Here is a 19,601-nt window from a genome sequence, read left to right as displayed (position 1 = left end):
GCAATTCCCTAGAAACAAACACATCAAAAGGCAAGGGACACTAGAACAAATTTTCATTACTCCAAATAATCAAAACATTCATAGATTCAACATATTTCATCTATATTTCAATGAAAATGTAACGTGATGAAAAGGAGTAAGTATGAAAAGTTGTGGAGTAGCTTATTTACATTTCATTTTATAGTGTTGCAACAACGTATTAAAAAATATTTGCCGAATATTCGGCACTTTAACCGAATAATTGGGCCGAATACGAACATCGGAAAACATGCCGAATACCGAATAATTACCGAATATTCGGCCCATCTCTATTCTTGATAAATGAATTTTGAGTTAAATGCTATGCAGGCCACTTATAATCATCGCATCCCCTATCATATCCCTAAACATCTGAGGATACTTTTTATCCATGATGACCGAGTGGTGTAAATGACTAACTTTTCAAATATCCCTTAAGCTCTAAGTTACGAAAATGTTTCCATTTCAGCTCAATCAGACACCGGAATATTTTGAATCAAATACAGCTGCATAATCCTAGAAACACTCAAATGTGTAAGTCCACATACGGGGCCAAGCTAAGTAAAAGAGTAATAAAAATCCACTCGCCATTCTAGTTTCACAGAAACGTTTTTATAATCCACATATGAATAGAACCTGTGATATTGCAACCTTGTCACGTACCTCAATGGTCTTGTTAGTATTGTTAGTAGACAATGTGACTACACGCCATTGTTACACGTAAATACTGTCATACCGGCCGAAAGCGGAAAGATATTCAATTGGGAGGTCGTGTCCGTTGAGTAACTTCATACTTTAAAGGTTTACCAAATATCACGCTAGGTGGCGCTAACCGGACACATTTACTATATTTTTAATAGAAAATATTACGCGAAACTCTGCGTAGTCGCCACTACCACAATGTGAGGGTCTATCGCGAAACAAGAAAATGGAAATTTCTGTCACTGCATATTCGAGCGATAAAGAGGCAGATAGCGGAAATTTCGGATTCGCGTTTCCCGGTAGGTCCTCTGAACAAACCGCCTTGATGCATCAATGTCGTAATTGGCAGAAACTAAAAAAAGCTAGAAAATTTAGAGCTTTTCAAAAATTTGACAACCCCAGCGGGGGTTTCCGAGGTCGAAAACTCGGATTTACCATAACCACTTCATCACATAGAACATAAAAAAAACAGAACTGCCCGATTTCATGCAAGGCAACCCCCCTTTTTGAGTACGAGTTGAATGGGCTAATTGACCCAACAAGAAAAGAAACATTAAATATTCTTCTATGAACTTAATAACGATTAGTGAATTATCGTATATAGCAACTAGTACTTAATATGCTTTGTAGTAAATTTCTACGATGGCCATTACGTTCCCAGTAAAGCCTTTCTTCCCAGGGAATACGGGCTTTCCGAGAGTCGCTTCAGAACATTTATGGAAGCTTTCTAAGAAACGCGCTTACCCTCCGGCAATATGGTTTCTGTAGACGCATTATGATCGCGATTATTACGTGTTACTGGCGTTACTACATAAAATGTCCGTCTTTCTCACTTATATTATCAGTGTTCTCTTGTCATTGTAGCGTCATCATTTCTAGTTTCAGTTGAGATGACGTTTTATTCGAAATGAAATGTCAATTGCAAACAGGGTTCAAATGCCGCAATGGCGGTCGTAATATGCGGTTCCAGAGCACATTTTAGAAAGCTTATAATATGTGTGTAGTTAAAGCAGTGTACATAATTAGGTATTAAAACACTCGTGTGATGTTTTATGTCATAAATCCACACTTATTTTAATGACTTCCATTATGTAACAGTCATATAAAAAATAGGCTTTTAAATATGCTGTCAATTTTAAACTACATTTTATTCATAGTAATTTTAATTTTGGCGGGATGACCTGGACAGCTTCCTGAACAACTGGCCGGAGGAAACACCAAATCGGGAGTCGTGGAAATCAAGGGGAGAGACCTTTGCCCAGCAGTGGGACACTTAGATAGGCTAAAAAAAAAAATTTGTGCCAGGTCAAGTTTTTTTTTATTAACGCATTTTTTGTGACACGAGACTGCATAATTTGTAGTCCTACTAAATTTATATGGGAGATCGATCTTTCGCGCCTATTAATTAGATTTGCCGCCTCTTTCTAATGACAAAACTGGCTTGCCAGAGTATATGTATAAGTCACATCAGACTGCAAATTTAGAGTTGTAGTGAGTCATAGACGGGAATTGAATATAATGAGCTTTAAGGACGGTTTAGTCTCTATACTTAGGTGATTCTGAAGGCGGGTCTGCGTCATTTGTATCTAGAAATAGACATTGAACATTGCGTAGGAACCTATAATTGAGAACTAATACGAATAAACGCGTCATACTTCGCCCAGTGGCGTGCCTAGAGTTTTGGAGTAAGGCAAGCCGATAGATATGTTTTCGTAATAAGTAAGTTTAACAATTTTACCTTGCCTTCGTTGAGTTTTACGTGGGCGCATCTCATACCGTCACAAGGAACAACTTCATCAATTGTTAACGAAGAAGTGGCACCACGGCAAAAATTTGCAACACGCTCGCGCGCTGTGGCTTGAATTTAATGGCACGCGGTTTAAAAATAATCTATATTGATCTTCATCATCATCATCATTGGCCACAGCATTTTGACAGATGATTGATGCAGCGACAGTTTATTATGAAGAAGAGGTCTGTGCGCCGTAGGAGATCGGAGGTGCGGTACATCTTTTCCTGTGGTTGGACCACGACACTTTCTGCCACAAAGATCGCAGGTGAAACGCGAGCCTGTTGGTGGTTCCTGTGAAGCCCTTCTGCTTCAAATCATCGAGCCAGACTTCGTCATGCTTCGCTACGCCATCACGTAGAAGGTTACGCCATCCCGCTCTTTCAAGGGCTTCCGTTTCCCAGATGTTCGGGTCGATGCCGAAGGACAACATGTCCCGCTCGCAGGAATCCGTATGAAATTTCGCTCAGCAACACTGCCCGGGGAAGTCTATATTAATCTTATCACTACGTATTTAAGTATGAGGCAACTAAGGCAAGACTGGCTTTTGGGCTTGTATGGAAGTACCGCCACTGACTTCGCCTCATAAGGGGGATGGTAACGACCTCAGGTCTGACTAAAATCGTCTATGAAAACATAGTGTTATTACCACAGTCATATTTTGCAAGATAGTACCTACCTATGTTTCGAGTTATCACTACACCTTATAAATCAGTCGCACACCGCGTCTTTATGTTCGCGATAACTACTGACGGATTATCATGCGGTTTTCACCTATCAATAACTATATTGATAGGTGAAAACCGCATCCTTCCTCAAGGACTACCTTGAGGAAGGAAGAAGAAGGAATTTGTTAAGGTTTTGTGTAAATTGTTGGAAATATGACAATGTTTGCAAATGATGGAAAAATCACGCTTAACTACCCGAGCGAAGGGGCGGTTCGCTAGTGTTTTATACCTCAAACATTACGTATAGGTATATACAATACTCTCCTATTTTACTACTATGCCTACTGTTCGTTCATTAGATAACTGCTACTTTATTGTAATAAAAAGTGAAGTAAACTCGAGTTTAAACAGGTTTAATATGACTGAAGTTTACTGTCCCCTCTGAGCTCCGGTTGCTGTTGCAAGTTCGCGGCACGCGGAAACTTCACTCGACCGCACTGCATTCCGAGCGGGATAAAACCGAGTTTATAAAACAACACGCGCGGTCTTTGTTGTTTATTTCAAGTTACCTTAACCTAATATTTATCAAGCAGATACGTCTGCGAGAGATAGGGGAAATTTTACCTTTATATTTTCTTGAAACCACATTTTCACGATTTCCCGCTGTTACGGCCAACGTTAAGCATGCAAATCCCTACGGGCTAATTTGTTGAAGTAGCGCGGGACATGCAAGTCGGACTAATGGTGGCCGTGACGCGACATGACAGGTGCGATTAGTGCCTGGTGAATGTTTAATAGAATCCTTTATTAATGAAGTTTGCGGCGTCCAAAAGAGGTATGGGCACTGTGAATGACATCTCGCTTTGTGTGTTAGGGCACAGGACAGCGGATGTCATTCCAGATCTAGAGCAGAGCCCAACTGGGGAAGTACCTCCACCTTACAGAAAACCGCAGCCAAATAGCCCTACTCATAGTGTTGTGTTCCTGCCGGTGAGTAAGGTTGCCAGAGCTCAACGAGGGAGAGCAGTGTTAGGGTCGGCAAGGCGCATGTACATAGGCTACGGAGACTGCTTAACATCAGGCGGGTCGTATACTTGTTTGCCACCGACGTAGTATAAATAAATGTCATCTAACGTTATTCATTAAACTTAGCAAACCTCTGTTAAATTTAGTCTGTTGGTAACAAATAAATATGTCAATTTACCGGATATGGACAACCGATTATCAACTGGTTAATGAATAACGTCATTAGAAATTAAATCCTGCTTAAACACACTAACAATATAGTTCAATTTATAAAACGGTTCTGTAGGTCCAATTAATTTATTTTCTGTTTAATTCACTCAACGTAAAAAAAGTTAAACTACAAAAAGACATCCGAAAACGATCCATTATCAACTAATTGTATAAAGAAGGGCTGCTATCTTCTGTTTAATTCACTCAACGTAGAAAATGGTAAATTACAAAAAGATATCCGAAATCCATTAGGTATCAACTAATTATATAAAGAAGTGAAGTGGAAATATTTCACTCAAGTCTCGAATTCCACAGAATTTGTAGAACGGACACTAATGAATTAATAAATCTTAATCACGCCGTCCAGTCAATTAGCTTCATTTGAATTATATAGCGTTATTAAATCGTCAGGAAAGCGCTTTCATTACTAATCTAACATTTCTTTTGAGCTTTTCAAGGCAAATGCTAAAGTAAAGAAGAATATTCAAGGAATGGCTGGTATATAATTATTCCAAGTTTAAAGGATAACTAATGCTAGAACGGCCCGGGGCCCGGGTCCGCATCGAGGACTCCGATTCAATAAAAAACATCACGGTGTCCACCGATCACACATAGGAAACGAAGTGTGCAAAGCTTCGGTCCGGACCCGGACGGACCATTCTAGTGTGATAATTTATAACCGGCGAGACCTTGTATTACAGGCAGACTGGATGCAGATAGGCCAAACAAGCCATGCCTGGCATCAACGGAAAGCTCACAAGGGTGCTCCTTCAACTAGGGAAGACCCGACTGAGCATGGTAACCAGTGTCCAGTGTCATGGACTATTCAACAAACATCTTTTTATAACAGGTGTCGCAGACAGTCCCCTATGCAGAGGATGCATGGAGACAGAAGAAACAGCCTCCCACGTGGTGCTGGAATGCAGCGGAGTGGCCCCATACAGGGCAAAACATCTCGGATCTCCGAGAGACCTCCTCGAGGTCATACTCAACATCAAATGTTAGATAGGTTTCCTCGAGGAGCTGGGCTGGCCCACCCCCCCATGTCACGCAAAATAGGCGCCAGTCGTCGAGTTGCGAAAAATCGCCCGAACTACAATACAACAGAAGCATAACTTTTGAATTGGTACTCAATTAATTATATTAATTATCTCGATACATTAGTGCATTACACCTAGTAGGTACAACCTTGAACTGGTTTAAATTAAATTAAACCACGATGAAGCACGCCGCATTTAATACCTGAAACAATAAAACCATGGTCAGCGGGATATTTAACTTTCAGGGAAGCGGGTTCATACCATACGCAAATCTAGTGGAATTTTTATATCAAGTTATAAACGCAAGCGAAGTATGCTTGCCAATTTCAGCAACATTGATATTATAGCATTATATTTTTCATTCATTTGGCACTATAACTTTCCATCGCAGGTGGAAGATCCAGTGACAGACCCAGAATAAGATGGAAGGATGTAGTGCTATAGGATATGAGTGAGTGCAAGTTATCCGAGGACTATGTCCTGGACAGGGCGAAGTGGAGAAGGTTAAGCAGGAAAGCTGACGCTACCACCATGAGGATAGATAGCTAGGAAGAGCTTCCTAGCTATCTATCCTCATGGTGGTGGGGTGGGGTGGGGAGACAGAGACTTTTCAGTTATTAGAAGGCTACGATGGTTGCGTTACCTAAAAGACACTTAGTGTATGACTAATAGTGTTTTCTCACAAAAGTGTAGGTACAGGAATTACGAACTTGTTTTAATTAAGCCCTCGTCTTGAGTTCCGGGCTTTAATTTACACTCGTTCGTAAATTCTTGTAGGTACAAGCGAAATGCACGCGCGACTGACATCAGTTAGATATCATGTTGATGTCACAATGTTTGAATTGCCCACTTGGCCCTGAAGTCAGTTGGAAGTGGAAAAATAAGTTCCTTTTCACTTGAAAACGGCATAAACGACTTTTGAAGTTAACGTCTGATGTCAATTTAAAATAATCAATGTCTCATGTCAATCATATAAAAATTACAGTTGAAGTGAGTCCGCCTTTCATATGAAAGTATAATTTTTACCCAGATACACCTGACAATGAAAATTCACCGTACATTGCTAGGCCAACAAGTACAAATCGGCGCTAAGTACCGTACAGAAATGTACAAGAAATTATCATAGTCTAGTGACTATTGTCAACTGAAATAGATGTCATTGTCAAGTTGGTGTGATAATCACTTCTTTTATCATTAGTCTAGCCTAAAATGTATTTACACCTTCATGAGATTCATACTTAAGAACTTGAATAGTCTAATTTGCATCTCGTAAAATATACCCAAAGGAAGTAGCTCGGCTAAAATTTAATTAATGAAGACACCCTAAGAGTCCTGACAACGGTGTGCCTTTTGTCTCGAAAATGCCTGTCTAGAACAAGATGTTAGTCAGTGCTTAAGATATTTCAGTCTAGTCTTTGTCAGGGAGGGGAATTTCCGGGTTTTCATACTATTTTTCTTACAAAATACTTCATATTTAGGTGAATGTCGATTAAACTAGATTTCTAGCGGCTAAAGGAACGATATACACATTATTTAGATTAGATACCTCCTGACTCTTTCTATGTTTAAAGTCACTTAAGACAATACACGAAGAAGTGCAGAAAGACCTTAGCAGACTCTGGGTCGTCGACTGGACAGAAACGGTTTTGGACAGAGTAGCATGGCGGTCTTGGGGGTCGGAGGCCAAGAGGGGGGGGGGGAGAGGGGCAAGATCAACTTCAGATCGTTGCGCCACAATAAGACAACACAGAACTATCACCATATCAACAAAGCATAAGTACATATGTATAACCATGTCATATAAAATTATTTTAAAACGGGTCACTCACGTGTTATATGTGACCCGTTTAAAAATAATTTTAATATGTAATATTGTCTTCGGTTACCGCGATAGTTACTCATGAAATAAAACTATGAAAACGGATTATAACGGGTGACACCCGTTGACCACGAACGCTGTAAAGAGTTCGAAACGTCGGGATGTATTATAAATTCAATATACGCGATATAATCCGTTTTCATAGTTTTATTTAATTTTAATATGTTTGAGTCTCACGGGAGTTTTATACATAGATGTCAAATACTTACTACAGACCTGTGACCAAGCCCTCCGTTGGCCGAGGCCAGCATCGAACTGGCGTCTTCTCCAACTTACGCAGCTATCGTCCGACCACTAGACCACCCGGAGGACTTGATCACATTTTCTTTAGTATATGACATCTATTTAGGGTTGAAAAAAACCGGAAAAATTCCCATTTTTTTCTAAAAGCCATGTTTTTTAAGTTTTATTCGGAAAAATGTCACTTAGTGTCTTTATTTTTCCGATAAAAACTGAAAAATACGGAAAAAACTAAAATTTCAAAACGTCCTTAAAACAACGATTTGATTTTTTTGAGAATTTTCAACCCTTAGGGTTGAAAAAACCCGGAAGAATTCCTGTGTTTTTCTAAGCCATGTTTTTTTCAGTTTTATTCGAAAAAAAAAAACAATGTCACTTAGTGTCTATATTTTTCCGATAAAAACTGAAAAATACGGAAAAAACTAAAATTTCAAAACGTCCTGAAAACAACGATTTGATTTTTTGAGCATTTTCAACCCTTAGGGTTGAAAAAACCCGGAAGAATTCCTGTGTTTTTCTAAAAGCCATGTTTTTTTCAGTTTTATTCGAAAAAAAAAGCAATGTCACTTAGTGTCAATATTTTTCCGATAAAAACTGAAAAATACGGAAAAAACGAAAATTTCAAAACGTCCTAAAACAACGATTTGATTTTTTTGAGAATTTTCAACGTTTTGAAAACATAAACTAAAAAATATTTAATAAAATATTTTTGTCCCTAGTCATAAGCACCTATAACGATTAAGTTTCCCAGCTAAAACATAGATAACTTATTTACGAATATAGCAGTCTATTACTGTTTGCCCCCAGGTATAAGTAACGCAATTATTGGTCGAGAAGCCCTACCTCGTCCCGTGAGAACCGTCAAAGTCTACACTGCTATATGAGGTAAAATATCAAGAATACTTGCTATTTTAGATCTTTGAGAGCTGCGCATATTTTGCTCTCCACCTCAATAGGAAATATCATACATACCTATATTCTATACTAGTTATTTTTTTGTTCGAGTTTTAGTGTCCAAGTTGATCAGTAGACCGACCAAAATTCAAGTCTACAAGACTGTAATTAGACCAATTTTGATGTACGGGTGTGAAGCTTGGACGCTGACTCAGAAAGAAGAGAACAAGCTCTTAGTGGCGGAGAGGAAAATCTGGCGGAAGATTCTGGGGCCTATCAGAGAAGACGGAACTTGGAGGCGCAGCAATAATAGGGAGCTAGGGGAGGTTGCGGTGCCCAATATAATTGGCGAGATCAAAGCCACACGACTACGCTGGCTTGGTCACCTGGAGAGGATTGGAGAGGATCGTGCTGTGAGAAGAGCGTATGTGGGGCACCCGGGCGGAATGCGTCCGTCTGGGCGTCCCAGATACCGCTGGAGTGACGAAGCCCTAAAAGACCTGTCCGCCCTCGGAATACCCAACTGCCGTGAAGTGGCGCAGAATAGGGCAGTGTGGCGCTCTCTTGTGTCAGAGGCCAAGATCCTTTGTGGGTCACTGAGCCGGTGAAGTAAGTAAGTATTTTTTTTGACTAATCTTGTATTAAATTAAGACCGTGTTAATAAGGATTTAAATAATCAAATTAAATTTGCTATGGACATTCGGACGGACATGACGAATGAAAATGGTTCTATTTTGACTACAAAACAATTAAAACGTAGGAATATCATTAATGAAAATCGCGGCCATCACTGATCACAGTGATCACCCCGATGGAGCTCCCATTTCCGAAGTAATTTAAAATCACAAATCATTGAGCAATAACAGTTGAGGAAGCCTCTCCAATCCGTTTACGTGGATCTGGGGCATAGGTATAGATTACTTACTAACTAGATGGAGTATAGACAACTCGCAAAAACCATGCATAAATGATACTGTAAAATTATATTACGAGAGCGCGGTTCAGTTTAGTAAGACTAGCCAAAATCTCAACTGTTAATAGAAAACGCCAATCGAAACTTATATAATGTAGTCACGTGAATTTTCGTAGCATTTTTCATCCCGATACCTTTTTAGGGCCAAAGGGTAAAAACGGGACTCTATTACTAAGACTCCGCTGTTCGTCTGTCTGTGACCAGGCTGTATCTCATGAGCCGTGATAGCTAGACAGTTGAAATTTGCACAGGTGATGTATTTCTGGTGCCGCTATAACAACAGATATTAAAAACAGATAAAAAATAGAGAAAATAAATAAATATTTAAGTGGGGCTCCCATACAACAAACGTGATTTCTTTGCTGTTTTTTGCGTAATGGTACTGCCGGTTTTTTTCTAAACATTTGACCTTTGTCGATGTTCGATTGTTACCTTGGCGAGGCCCCCAGCACCCTTACTGCGAGTTTGAAGTTTGACACGGCCTACTCGCTAGCGACTGCTCAACCTAACTCACAATGCATCTCCCTCGTACTGACATAGGTGCAGGTGCAAGAGAGATGCACTGCATTTGAGTTGACGTAGTCGCTAGCGTAGCGGAAAAGTCATGGTAAGGGTAGGTCTGTTGCAGTGTTGGCGCATGATAAGCCAGGGCCGCCGGAAGGAGTCACGGTAGAATCTCATGGCTTCTTCAAAACAGTAAGACGGGTGACGCCGGAGTGGCTTTTAGTGTCTCGATAGGAGAGGATGGCTGCAGGAGGGAGTCCCACATATCCCCCAATGGCTCCTCAGGCCGGGGGAATGCGTAACGCATTTTACCACTCCGTCAACAAAAAAAAAACAAAAAAAAGGTCTGTTGCAGTAACTAAATAAAAAATCAACATGAATTTGGAAGTTGAAATGAGGTTCCGTGAACTATAATGTGGGATCTAAGGGGGGTGAAGTCAACGGGCAGAGGTAATTCAATTACCATACAGCTCGATTTCTGTTTGTCCGTCTTTGACTAATTTGATTCACTTGTTCCACTTCCCCTTCCACGTAGCTATACGTTAATGAGCTAAGCACCATATTTCCATACCAAATGTAAACTCAGTTCTCGAGACTTCGAGTTATAATTTTGTGTAATTTGATAAGAAAAGAAAATACATTAAAATTATAGTCGTATTTAGATTTCGGATGGCGACGACAGCAGTATTGTCGTCGCATCGTTACGCACTATGTAGGCGAACAACACGCAAACGCGAAGCGAAGCGATGCGGCACGTGTCCTGATTGACTAACTGACTTATCAACGCAGAGCCGTAACCACAAAAGCTAGAAAGTTGAAATTTGCACACCACCTGGTGCTGGTGGAAATTTGCACATCTATAATGTGTACAAGAGATAAGAAGCGATTTTGAGAAATTCAACCCCTAAGGGGGTTAAAAAGGGGATAAAACTTTGTGGGTTTAAGTTTTAGTTTAATACAAGAAAACTAATTTCAGCGTTATTGAAAATTCATCCCTTAAGGTGGAGAAAAAGGGGTTGAAAGTTTGTATGGAGATCAAAAATTTTTTCGAGTGCGGGACTTATAATTTTGTTTATGGGCATATTATTAGAATACAAGAAAAGTAATAAATGTCGTATACTTTACAGTACACCCAAACACGTGTACCAAATCGATCGAGTTATTAATAAGAAAACGAGCCCGCATGTCATTAAAGGTCGTCGTAATTTAATTTATGCTCTCTTATCCTTATTAAGATCACGGACGGAGAAATAAGAACAGGCGGTCTTGCCAGTCATGGCTGCAGAGAGCGACCGCGAGAGTTTATTTAACGCAGCGTACTACGTAGGCGAACAACACGCGAACGCGAGCGGCGCGGCGCGGACCGGCGGACGAATCAATCCTTTGATTTGATACCTATAGAAGTGTCACGTGGGCGATCTCGTTGCGAACGCGAACGCCGCGGGCCCGCCGCGCCGCGCCGCTTCACGTTCGCGAGTGTTCGCTTACGTAAGACGAAAGTGGACGACCGCATGCAATAGCCGTTCCATGGGGCCGTGCGCGTTGGAGGGTCTGCCATCTTGTGGCCTGAATCGGAGAGATAAACTGTACATTGACGTATTGTTCACGTGCGTTTTCTTGTGCATTGTAGGTTCTGCCATTTTGTGGGCTACATTGAAAGCTGAAACTTGACATTTACACTTCGCGCCAATAACCAAGGGGCTTCTGTGCTTCCCTCTCTTCCCTAGGTATAATAAACTTAGTCCTCATTTTTCTTTCTAAATTAACATTAAGGAAATTATGTTTGCTCAAATTAATGTACCTATATGTATATTAACCACAGCTAGAAGTAGGAGTTTTGTATGTAAAACTTCTTCCCCGCTTTAATTTACTTGTATGTACTATTTCTAGCAACGAAAACTATAGTATTAGAAATAGTTAATGTCAAACTTGCTTTGCATTCCAGGGCCCCATGATGGCTCAGCCTAGTTTGGGTTCCGCCGGACATTTCTTTTATGTAAAAATAGTACTGTTAAACAATAAAAATATTTTGATTTTCATTTGATGTCAAATTGTATGTTATTTCAGAATGTCGTTTTAAAATGAGAATGCGTTTGATTGTATGGTGGCGGATAGTGGATCACAATTTTAATCACACTAAAATCAAAATGAGTTCGACTTAATCATAAGTATGGCTCATAAACTAAATAAGATTTAAAAAAATACTTATACATTTAGTCATTTTATAGGTACCTCTAGCCACACATTCTCCAAACAAGTCCTCTCGGTCCCTCTCTGCTTCAAGCACATCACACAATCTGTCATGTGACTCAGTGACCGCACATTACTCACTCTGGACACTGACTAACGGTCCGACCTCTCACTCACACTCTTACTCTCGACAATAGGGTGAAGGGTGATGGAAGAACATTAATAGGGTACTTGAGTTCTTTTCAAGATTGAAGATTATGGTTTCTAAATTAGACGCTTGAGCGTTCGTCTATTTTTTTAAGTGCACATTCTGATTCAGATGTTAACTATGGACTGAGTTTATGAGTTCATTTGTTCCGTTTGTTTTAAGTTCTTGCTTTTCTCAGCGTACTAGAAATTATTGAATTCCGTTAACTTCGGGGTATGGGTTACGTTTAAGGAAACTAAATGGCATACCTAGATAATTTAAAAAAAAAAATTGTTTTTTATCTTTTTAGGGTTCCGTACCCATAGGGTAAAAACGGGATCCTATTACTAAGACTCCACTGTCCGTCTGTCTGTCTGTCTGTCACCAGGCTGTATCTCATGAACCGTGATAGCTAGACAGTTAAAATTTTCACAGATGATGTATTTCTGTTGCCGCTATAACAACAAATACTAAAAAGTACGGCACCCTCGGTGGGTGAGTCCGACTCGCACTTGGACGGTTTTTTTATAAATGTTTTTTTTTTGTATTTGTATTTCGGATTTTAAAAACCTTACTATATTAATTTCTATCTTTATTTCCGCTTGATGAGACATAAAATAATTACGTCAAAAATTGTTATCAATAATCATTTGGTAGAAGGACTCGTATCCATATTTTCCGTTTTCTTCTAATGTGACGTGACCTCAACACAATGAGATACGAGTTTAGGTAAGTACCTATTCCAAATGTCCAAATAGCTTTAAAAAAGAATTTTGCGCGATTCTCCGCTTTAGTAAAATTTCGATCTAAACATCATGCGTTAAGGTAGTAATTTGAATAACATGCACAAATCAAATACGAGTTTGGGTAAGTATTCGAAACGTCCTAATAGCATGAGAGGAATTATGAGCGAATCTCCGCTTTAGTCAAATTTAGACCTAAACACAATGGATTAAAGTAGTAATTTGATCAACGTAAACTAATAAGATGCGAGTTTGGATAAGTAATTCAAACGTCCTAATAGCATTATCGGAGCATTATGAGCGAACTAAACAGATTACGATCGGTATGGGCCCGTAATTCTGTTACTTATGTCCATCATTTAAACGGGACTTTCACATTTTTAACATCATTTATTATACTTTATCATACATTTTTCATACTCCGTCATATCATCGAAAACCGTAATTTCGTTATCTGCCTCTCTATCGCTCGAATATGAAATTTCCATTTTAGATATTCGCGGTAGTCCCCAAAATATTGAATGAAAGGCCTTTTCATAAGCTTCTAGGTGGCTAAAGGCTCTATAGGACTATGACCGATAATAACCTTTTTGAAAATGGCAGAATGGTATGATTATGTATGTATGTATGTATGTATAAACTATTTTACAGAACACAAATATGGCACAGAAATAGGCAGTACAAAGGCAAACTTATCCCTTTAAGGGATTTCTTCCAGTTAACCTTTGAGTAGATGAGAATTGATGAAGAACGGTAGACAAATATAGCACTGCGTACAATATAGCGTATATGTGCGTATTATAGCATCTAGGTACTTAAATTAAAATTCATTTAATTCGAGTATCTGATGTGACTCATAAGTACATTATACAAACATTAAACAAAAACACAAGCATTAAACAAAACACAAACATTAAACAAACAAACTACAAAAATTACATAAAGGTAGGTAACTGTGGTAAACACATTGACACCCTTCATCTATTTCTCAATGTGTTTACCACAGTGCCGCCGGGCGTATGAAGTCCGCAGCAAAATGTGATATACGGACAAAACTTGTCCGCAATCATTTCTAGGACGCTGTTGGAGCTGGCGCGGACGCGTCGCACCCGCGCCAGGGACGCGGCTCGCAGGCGCATAGTAGCTTTAAAACACGCCACATGCGCCTCCACAAACATCCCTGACGCGCTGCAATATCGCGGCAGCCCCATCAGCGCCCTAAACGCGTTATTATATTGTACTTGTAGGGCCTTATACGACTTCAAGGTGAACTTTCGCCACAGACTGCAGGTGTAAAATGTCGTGCAAAAAGCTCTGAACAATGTCACTTTACTTTCCTTTGAGCACCGAGCAAATCTGCGTGCAATCATATTAGCTCTGATCGATAAGGCCCTACGTTCCCGTTCTATATCAGCATCGTCCTTGAGGTCGGCAGTAACTAAATGACCTAGATACTTGTACTGGTATACCCTTTGCAGGGCAACCGTGTTTAGTTTGATAGTAGGTATTACAGATGGTATTTTAGACTCGACCCCAAACACCATGTACTGACTTTTATTCACATTATAAACACTTAACGATTTTTTTTACTGCCTACCGAGTCTACCAGCAAGGTATTACATATGTATTAATAACGAATACACAGACCTTACTAATGCCTAAGGCTGATCAGGAATATGATCACGCGCCATGTTGCGGAATTTCACTAAAACTCAATTTTTTATACTATACTGAACTGTCACCCTATACGCTCCGCAGAGTCCGCGACAGCCGCCACAGCCTCCTGAGCGTAGTAGCGGGGAGGAGGGACAGTGGCCTAATCAGGCCTTGCTTCACTTAGGTTAAGGTACTAATATAGTTATTTAAGTATTTTTTTTAAAGTATTTTTTGGTACTAACAAACTATGGACACTTATTCGTCTGAAATAAATGCATTTTTTTTATTTATACACGAGAATAACAGCGCCCTCTTGACAATGATCATATATTACTGGTCAGACTACATAAATTAAACAAATACAGCTGGTATCGTTATTATCGGTAAATTGCAATCGGATATTTCCTCATTTCCCTTTGTAGTGCCTGAGCCCCGAGCTACAACACAGTTAGGTTGTATAGCAGTACATTAACTGAAGAGTAACACGACACTAAAGGGGCCCAATTATCAGTCCGCCGGACGATATCAGCCTATCAGTTAGAACAAAAATTTGACCGTTCCGAACAAGTGATTGGCCGATATCGTCCAGCGGGCCCCTTAACCTAGCCGCCGCCATACAATTCAAGTTACGCTCTCATTTTAAAACGACATTCTGAAATAACATGAAATTTGACATAAACATTCAAGTAACATGTATTAGTTGTCGTTGCTCGAAAAAGTAATGCAAAGTTAAGAGCTTGTGTGGAGCTTGTACTTAAAAGACATGTATACAAAGAAATTAGAGTGAGTAGAAGTTTTACATATGTACAACATTTTTAATACTAACTTTCATGTAATTTAGGCATGTCGTCAGGCGTGGCTTACTCCGCGATTTAGTCGCGTCGCTACAAGTACATGCGACCCACACCAATTTTGGTGTCTAGCCATAGTAATTGCCGCGCACCGCTAAGGAACGGACGCCTGCTCGCGCTTGCGCCACCTAGCGGTCATATCTGTCGTAGTAGACGCGCTTTGTTAGAGAGTGAAACTTCTGTACCTAGTACTATTATTCATTCTGTGATGTCGTTTTAAAATGAGAACGTAACTTGGATTGTAAATATGGCGGCCAATAGGTTCGTGTCTCTTTAGCCTGGTGGGCCTTTATGTCGATTCGCTAATACTGCATTTTTTTTAAACACACAATACTGATTAATTAATTAATTGTGAAATACATTCACTCTTCACCGTCTATTTGCACGAGGAATTACTCGGTAAAAGAAACGTAGCCTTTCAGGGCTTCGTTAGCTAGTTATTTTTTTTATTTTTGTTTTGTACATTAACCTTTATCGTATTTATAGAATTTATTATTCGATTTATTAGTCTAAAATGGGACTGGGCTGGTCAAGTGGTCACGTCTGCCGAATGTGTTGCCCGGAGGAGTGGGAGCCCGAAAACTCAAATCGGGGACTCCCGATGGTTTTAACTTATCGGCAACTTGGGGACCAGGGATCCAGAAGTTAAAGCCAAGGGATTCTTCGGATGTGTGCGCGAATGTAATTTACATTATTCAAGTAATTGTATTTGAAAATGAAGAATATATGACAAACTGTGAAATTTTGATTGGTCAAGAAAGAGTAGAACAAGTGAAAGAGTTTGTGTATCTGGGAACCTTATTCACTAGGGACGGTAAGCATGATAAAGATATTGAAAGGAGAGTGAGTGCTGGAAATCGCGTGAATGGGGCACTTAATGCTTTTATGAGCAGCCAGAAGGTGTCGCAAAAGGCACGGTTGGCTGTGCATAGAGGGGTGCTGGTGCCTACACTTATGTATGGTAGCGAAAGTTGGGTATGGCAGAAGAGGCATCAGAGCCAAGTGAATGCAGTGGAAATGAGAGCGTTGAGAAGTGTGTGTGGTGTGAGATTACAAGATAGAATTAGGAACAGTGTGATAAGGGAAAAGTGTGGACTGAACGAAGATGTAGTGACAAAAATTGAGAAAGGTATGTTGAGATGGTTTGGACACGTGGAAAGAATGAGTGAAAGAAGGCTAACAAAGAGAGTGTATAAGGGAGAGGTAGAAACGGGAGTTGGAAGGGGCAGACCTTGGCGGACTTTCTCTGATCAGATCGGGGAAATCCTGAAGAAAGGCCAGGTCAAGAGCACCCTAAACCGGCGAGCGTGTATGAGGAATGTTATGAAAGTGAAGGAAGCGAAAGAGGTATGTCAGGATCGCAGCAAGTGGAAATCCGTGGTCTCTGCCTACCCCTCCGGGAAATAGGCGTGATTATATGTATGTATGTATGTATGTGCGCGAATGTTGTGTGTTGCGTGTCGGACTATTGACAATAATTAACATATGTGTAGTGGGTGGTTTGAAAATGTGATGTCTAACTTTAAATACACTTTTCTTCGGGTAGTCACACAAATCTCCGTTTTGACATTTTGCTGGGACGTCAGTTAGCCGCGACCACGACCAGTAAAACCTGTCGAAACGTCGGTAAATAAAGGTAACAAAATAAATTCGCGATAGACCCGATTGTAAATGTGATTTAATATGTGTTCAAAACGTGAAAGTTTTAAATGTTATATTGTTTTGCTATTCCGCAAATGCAATGCGTATTTTTTGTATTTGAAAACAAAAAGAAAACGCAAATAAATGTAACATAATATATTACGACACGTCTACGAGGCATACTGAAGGCATATATATTATTAAATTGTATAAAACGGGACTTAATCCCGTATTTAAGTTTTAAGATTTACCTCCGCCGTTTCGAGATGGCGTTGTCCCCGTGGTCTCGGAGAAGACTGGCTAAAGATGACATCAACATGTAGGCGCGCGAGTTTTTCGAACTACCCGCACTTGGTCTTGTTTATCAGCTAGAACGTTTTGCGCACTAGGGGTTTTATAATTTAATAATGTGTCTTCTTCTTCTTTGTCGTAACCTCATTGCTGAGGGACGTAACGAGTGTGGACACTCTTCACCAGTGCTCTCCAGGCCGCTCTGTCTTGGGCCCAGTGCATGCTAGCCTGCAGTGTGGCGTTTGTCACTGATGTTATTCTGTCCGCCCAACGCGTGGCCATACGTCCATCCCTACGCTTCCTTGCCATGCGGCCAGTAATTATGAGCCTTTCCAGGCTATCTGGCCCTGTCCTGCTCAGATGACCGCGGTAATGTGTAGATATCGTGAAAGTTTAAATCAGTGTGCTGTATTGTTAGTCCGGTCTCCGCCAAAGGAAAAAGGTTATGACCTCAAACTTTGTCGACTTGGTCACGCTGTTCTGGTTGGAAATAGCCAACAATGGACTAAACCCTCCAGCGGTTAAATACAATGCTAATTGAAAATCAAATTACGTATACGAAGCCCTAAATAAGCTCTTAACTTTAAACAACAACAGTTGCTAAGAAAACTCGAGAATAAACAATGGAAGTTGTTTCTCCAGGAAAGTTATGCGATATTAGGTGCCTTCTTGAATTAATTGCATAATGACTCATCTTAGTTGGAAGTTGAGAAGTCAGCTCTTTGTGAGAAAAATATTTTGTGCTTTTGTTTTTGTAGACTCGAATTTCACAGCCGAAAATTTTCGGTACGCTCCTCTTTATAATGTAGCAAGACGGCAAAGAAGGTGCGAAACGCCTTACCCATAAGCATAAGGTAAATATACTAAAAAAATCTTAACACATAAAAGATTGGGAACCCCTGAGATGGACGATTTGTAGTTATGTTATGTCTTATCCGATAACACAATCCCAACTGTTATTAAATTAATAACTGTTATTATAAATGAGAAAGTAATTATGTCCCTTGATTTGATCTGATAAAACCACGTTTCGTACATAATTATAATTCAGCCTTTGAAAACTGTTTGTAACCAGCAAATTCCAAGCCTAACATCGAACAATCTATATTTAAAACACAAAAGAGAGGTTTATTTATGTTTGAACGCTTACGCTTTCCTAACACTTTTTCTATTTTTAGCTCTGTCGAAAACATACAGCACCTAACAATAATTTGTTAACGATTTTCGCAAAAACATTAAATATAATCTTTTTGCGCCCAGCCCATCGCCAGCGCCATAAGCCAACCGACACCACTACCCTCTTAGTGTCCACTATGATGGTCCATCGTGTAGAGGAGCCATAACACGAGTCACTCACGTATTTTAAGTCGAAGATTGCTGGACATGGACATGTTTCGCTCCATAACGAGCAGCTTAAACAGGAGCACGCGAGCGTTACGGAGCGAAACATGTCGAGCAATCTTCGACTGAAATACGTGAGTGACCCGTTTTAAAATGTTTAATACGTCTGTTTCTCCCGAAAGTTTTATTATTAAAGATTTTTTACAGAAACGCGGCAAACCAAACAAAACGCCGTATGAAAATATAGTAAATATAGAGAGAAAATAAAGTAAATATACGGCCAATTTACCCGGAACTAAAAACCTCTGTTTCTTCCACCCCGATTTAAGTGCGCACAATAAAGGCAATAATAAAAAAAGTGAGAGCTCTCAACCCCTCGTAAAGATAATCACTGGGGCAATACGAAGTCAAGGTGCTGTTTTGGGCTTGGCTTTATATGGCTAATATTTGTTGAGTTGAGAGGAGTTTGTAAGGTAACGCCCATGTTGTTAAATGTTGAGTGATGCAAGGCCTTGACAGTACAAACGCAGCCTATCCCTAACCAACAACCTAGCCCCAAACTAAGCAAAGCTTGTACTATGGGTGCTAGGCGACGATATACATGCTTATATAGATAAATACATACTTATATACATAGAAAACACCCATGACTCAGGAACAAGTACTTGTGTTCATCACACAAATACCGGGATTCGAACCCAGGACCATCGGCTTCACAGGCAGGGTCACTACCCACTAGGCCAGACCGGTCGTCAACC

At 40.0% G+C, this 19,601-nt stretch overlaps 1 protein-coding gene and 2 long non-coding RNA genes across 3 annotated transcripts in view; 1 reads left to right on the top strand and 2 right to left on the bottom strand.

Moving 5' to 3' along the window:
• The window catches only part of LOC134754942 (uncharacterized), a 96,655-nt gene extending 77,153 nt beyond the window's left edge, over window positions 1–19,502 (bottom strand). The window contains exon 1 of the long non-coding RNA XR_010128987.1: window positions 19,445–19,502. This is a non-coding gene — a long non-coding RNA (uncharacterized LOC134754942). The remainder of the gene's footprint in view (window positions 1–19,444) is intronic.
• LOC134753970 (DE-cadherin) overlaps window positions 1–19,601 on the bottom strand; it is a 372,368-nt gene that overhangs the window by 273,925 nt on the left and 78,842 nt on the right. The gene's annotated exons all lie outside the window — the stretch shown is intronic.
• Window positions 1–19,601, top strand: part of LOC134754759 (uncharacterized) — a 232,013-nt gene that overhangs the window by 178,797 nt on the left and 33,615 nt on the right. The window lies entirely within an intron of this gene.

This window comes from Cydia strobilella, chromosome 1 (assembly GCF_947568885.1).
Source record: "Cydia strobilella chromosome 1, ilCydStro3.1, whole genome shotgun sequence".
NCBI classification, from domain to species: Eukaryota; Metazoa; Arthropoda; class Insecta; order Lepidoptera; family Tortricidae; genus Cydia; species Cydia strobilella.
The sequence above is the reverse complement of the archived record's forward strand: the minus strand, read 5'-3'. Positions and strand labels throughout refer to the sequence as shown.